The 5,185-nt window shown below is 41.0% G+C and overlaps 1 long non-coding RNA gene across 2 annotated transcripts; it reads left to right on the top strand.

Moving 5' to 3' along the window:
• Positions 1-2,893: 2,893 nt before the first annotated feature.
• Positions 2,894-4,859, top strand: LOC113028852 (uncharacterized). Of its 2 annotated transcripts, none has more exons than XR_003273285.1 (3): positions 2,894-2,920; positions 3,996-4,169; positions 4,401-4,859. It is a non-coding gene; the product is annotated as an uncharacterized LOC113028852 (long non-coding RNA). The 2 variants fall into 2 exon arrangements; XR_003273284.1 differs by lacking the exon at positions 2,894-2,920 and adding an exon at positions 3,081-3,284.
• The last annotated feature ends 326 nt before the right edge of the window (positions 4,860-5,185 follow it).

Raw genomic sequence — 5,185 nt, 5'->3', positions numbered from 1 at the left:
CTCCTGCTACAAAACTGACACATTCAAGCTTTACTGAAATGTGTGGCTGCCCACACGAACAAGCCAAATGTCTCCTGGAGAAAAGTTTGATTGTCAGACAAGACAAAGAATGTTTGGCCACAATGACAAGAGGTAAGGTTGCAGGAGTAAAGGTGATTCTTTCAAACCTTAGAACACTGTACTTGGTGTCAAGCATGGTGGTGGTAGCATCATGCTTTCGGGCTGTTTTACTGCCAGTGGTACTGGTACATTACACAAAGTGGATGGAACAATGAAGGAGGAGGACTACCTCCAAATTCTTCAACTGATTCTTCAAGCTGCTTTTTCTGGCTTTTAAACGTCCTCGGCACACTTTTCCTCCTTTAGCTCCACGGCATGTTTTTTTTTTTCTTAGCTCATGTTCCCTTGTTTTCGGTGAAGTGCAGCTCTTCACAGCTGAGAGCCGTCGCAGGCTAAATGTACTTCCTCTTCTGCTCGGCTGTATTCCATATGCTTCATCATTAAAAGTGCGGCTGCTGTAAGGAGTCATGTATAAATGTTGAATCGCAGCGGCGTGCGTTGGCACTCCAGAGACGACAGATGTTAGTGCAGAGACAATTAATTAACAAGCGAAGGAAACCCAGGGGGGACGGCGGGGACAGTTTGGACGTCATGGTCACGGAGATCTGGTTCTGATCCTGTTCTGATCGAGTGGATCCGCCTGCAGTATTTTTTCTAACTTCCAACGCCACCACAACACAGACCAGATAATTTTAGATTTCAGAATTTATCAGTTAACGGTGAAAAATAACAATATAACCTCAGACATGTGACATGGGTGTTTTGTTAGCAAATGAAAACTTAAACAAAAGAAACTTTGGTTGGATAATAAGACTTTCCACATTTTCAAATGCAATTAAATGATTAAACAGTTATAGATTTTATCTTAATAATAAATTATAATAAATAAAATAAGATATCCCTTAATGGGAACCTTAAAGTGAACTCATCATGCTCATTTCAAACTCTAATCTCTAAATAAAACTCAGCTGAACTGAGTGTCTTGATACCTGTGCTCTGTTAGAGTAGCTCTGCGTTGCCCTTTATATTTAATTATTTCTTTTACTTTCTTTTACTTCTCTGCAAAGTTTCATGACATTCAGACTGCAGACAGGTCAAGGACCCTGAAAACACTTCTGAGGAACAACTCCAATAAAGCTCACTTAAAGTTTCAACATTTGCTCCCTGAATGTTCAGTGACCTCCATCACCTCCCATCCACCTCCCGTCCTCCACCATCGGACAGATGCGAGCGCTCCTGCAGTGCCGAATGCACGCTGAGCTGAGCGGAGTGTCGCTGATGGCGAGGCACATAATCGGCGTCCTGCATTACATCATAAGTAACCACAGCTGCAGGAAGTTTCAGGTCCTGACAGGAGAGGAGCCATTTATCAGAGACCACCACAGACCATGTGGACTGGATGAAGAAGGTGGCCCCACTGCTGCTCAGCATCACCTATTATTTTAACATCATGTAGCTGCGCACACACACAGACACACAGTTTGTCAGGGCTCATGTTTCTGCAAAGGAAACCACATTTCCCATCAGCCCTTTTGTTCATTACCTGGTGCTTACTGTGAGTGTTTTTACCATGATTTTGATACTTTTTGTGTCATCAACATGAACAGTCACCATGTGTCACGACACATCAGCAACAGCAGACTGAGCACAGAACCATGTGCTGTATTATTAATGTTTATGTTTATTACACTCACTCAGGTGCCACACACAGACTGTATGTAATAGATGGACCTGATGAGGTCATAAGCGTGGGGTAGGCAGGATGTGGCCAAATGTGACATCTGGCCTCTGTCAGGTTTACCTGTGGCTGAGATGAAGCAGCCAGACTTACCACAAGTCAACACCTTAAGAAGGCCAAATTTAGCCCAAAATGCAGGTGTGCGTGACATCAGGGCTAAACCCTTTAACCAATAAGATGTATGCGTGCTTGTTTCTGTTCGTACCTGATAGTTAACTGATGATTAACTCATCATCCTATACATGGAATCCTGAGTGATGTTTAAGTCGTGTGATTACAGTTGAGTTTCTTGAGTAACACCTTATTTGGTGTGGATTTCTGTGCATAGGTTAGGTGGAGAGATTATAATTGTACCTGCTCTTCTCATTGTTTTTAATCTAGTCCAGCTGAAACTGCAGACAGAATGCACTTCCACAGACTTTCTTCTGATAGGCTGGCTCACACAACCAGGAGGTTTGTCCAGTAGGTGGGTGGGGCTTCTGTGCCTGAGAGGATTTATGAGCTGTGTCCACACTTGAAATTACATAGTGACCATAATAGCCACTGGAAGTGAGCGGAACTTTTCTCAACATCTAGGCGAGTGATTGGAACGACTACCAACAAGAGTGACAAATAACATTGACTGACTTTGTAGCAAATACATTAAAATAGGCAACCAAATCTTGGAATATCTGCAAGTGACTAGTCATCAGCTTCAAACTGAAGTGTGTACTGAAGGATATAAAAAAAACAACAGCAATAGAATAATATTAAACACAAAGTGAACCCGTCTTCCTTCATTAAATAGGTTCTTTTAGATGTTAAGGAGGAATTGACTTAACCAGGCTGGCGGAGAATGAAGACAACCGGACACCTGCAGCAGATGGGGGAATCAGTGAACTTTTATTGAGACAGAGACAACCTCTCAAACAGCTCACATCAGGAGATTCCCAATATTTGCTGTGAGGATGGGTATATATTCTCTAAAACTTACAGGAGGGGGTTGTGAGGACAGTGCTGCATTAGCAGAAAAACAACTCCATAAAAGGAAAGCGGCCTTGGGTGTTCTAGTCTCTTCGCTTGCAGATATCTTGCACCTGCAGAATGAGGCGATCGCTTCTTATCGCTCTCAAGGCCAAAGTCGTGAGCATATTTTTATTACACAGTTGCCCAGTAACTTTAAAGCTGAACAATATTTAAAGCTGAATAATGTTTGATCAGATTATATTTTCTTCAGTACCTGTAACTTTGTTAACTGAAAATGTGAATTATGTTGCAGTTTATTGTATTCAGTGTTTTTTTTTCTTATTTCCATTGCCTAACAGATATCTCACCAATATCACCAAACAACTGACTTTTACCTCAACACAGACTCCAACACAAACTCCAAAAGGACAAAAACGATAAGCAGTCTGTTTATAGGACTTTGGCTTAGCTGCTAGCAAGCAAGCTAAAGTTAGCCAGCTAGCGCTATGGTGATTATCAAGCAGTTTGTCTGCGTTAGCAGGTAAGCTAACGTAAGATAATATTAGCCAGAAAAAGAACAGTATTATCTCATGAAGCCTGAAGCTGTGAATGGATAACACTGACTAATTTATTCGAATTCCTGGGCTTTATCTTGTAATGTTGCTAGCTGTTCAAATTACTTGGTCAGCTAACATTAAAAGCTATCACCAGATTGATGCAGCTAGCTGGCTAAATAACGTTAGGGCTACAAAACTGTATCTTAGTCAAAATGCTTGTTAGCTGACTACTCAGATTATTTCCATGACACTAGCTTCATTAATATTGACTTTATCCATCAGTAAATCATGTGGCACAAAGCAAAGAAGTCTAACTAACATTTACTTTTGGCAATTTATGGTAAATGGCCTGCATTTGTATAGCGCTTTACTCAGTCCCTAAGGACCCCAAAGCGCTTTACACTACATTCAGTCATTCACCCATTCACACACACATTCACACACTGACAATGGCAAGCTACGTTGTAGCCACAGCTGCCCTGGGGCGCACTGATGATTCCCTTTTTATGTGCAACTTAAAATGTGCACGAAGAGGCTCTTTATTCATTGATCAGGTGGGGAAACTTTTGGGTCAGCTGCAGGAAGTGTCATCAGGATTTTTACTGTCCCAAAGAAGCTTTTACAAATCAAAAAATCCTAATAGTTGTGATGAACTAGTGCAGATGTGTACAAAGGTTGTGTCTTTTTCGCTGTAGTGAAGCTGAGGATCGTCTGCAGCCCACATGCTGCCACCTTCAATGTAACTTGTCACTCCGAATTATCCTTCACCTCTGTGACACGCCGCAGGTTAACAGTCCAACCGTAAAGTGGCGGTGCTAATGCTCAGCAGCTGGCTGCTTTTCTGTGGTTAAATCAGAGTTTACAAGCTGGTAAGTTGAGCTAAGACAAGTGATTAATAAAGACACTGAAACAGAGTCAGAAATCAGTGTGTTTGCAGGCCCCTTGGATCTTTTTCCCAACCCAGAAATAAACATATCACATTTAATCTGTTACAAAAGTACAAATCTGCATTGTGACGCACAAACGAGCTGCTTCATTTGAGATTAAATGCAGCAAAATGAAATAAAGACTACATTTAAGCAGTTGTGTTTCCTCCACAGCCAGCTGGTGTCCGTACGGAGGCTTCGACAGCACGGAGAGGATGTGAGAAACGTGGGAAGCAGAGGGAGATCTCCCGGGACTGACAAAACAACTCCCTAACAAAGGAGATATTAACCCGAGGAGGAATCCCAATCCAGGCCGTTTGAAGCTGACAGTTAATGAGAGTCTGCAAAAATCTGTTTACAGCTCAAACTGCAGCCTGGAATTAAATATTGGACTCTGTATGTGTTTGAGTTTAACTTGACATCTTTCTTTCTTTTTTAACTGAAATGATCTAAAGTTGAAGTAAAAAAAGAAAAAACAAAGATGCTGACAATGGGGTCTGATAGTGGTGATTTAAATTTGTTCCATAGTCAGTAGTTTTGGACAGATTATCGTGACCTTGGGGGCTGGACATAAATTAGTCATGGGAGAGAAAAAAAAAGAAGGGATAGCAGATGAGGAGAAGAAAGAAAGGAGAGGATGGGAAATAAGAAATAGGAAAATTCCAGGGGAAAGAAAATCAGGGAAGATGGAATGAAGGAAAAAGAAAGTTAGGAAAGAAACACAAAATTGGAAATGATTAAAGGTTGAAGAAAAGAAGAATACAAAGGCAGGAATTTTGTCCCGTTATAAATGATGGTAGGCATAGTTGTCTTATGGATGAATTTGAAGCAGTTTTATCTGAAACGGTTCAGATGTTTAATCTATTGCTTTCTGAGCATTGATTTGTTTGTTTTAGTGTCCCTGAACATGATTTTTTTCCTTTTAAAAGGCAAAAAACCCATAAAACTACACTTAGAAA

The sequence above is a fragment of the Astatotilapia calliptera genome, chromosome 2 (genome assembly GCF_900246225.1).
Source record: "Astatotilapia calliptera chromosome 2, fAstCal1.2, whole genome shotgun sequence".
In the NCBI taxonomy this organism is placed as follows: Eukaryota; Metazoa; Chordata; class Actinopteri; order Cichliformes; family Cichlidae; genus Astatotilapia; species Astatotilapia calliptera.
The sequence above is the reverse complement of the archived record's forward strand: the minus strand, read 5'-3'. Positions and strand labels throughout refer to the sequence as shown.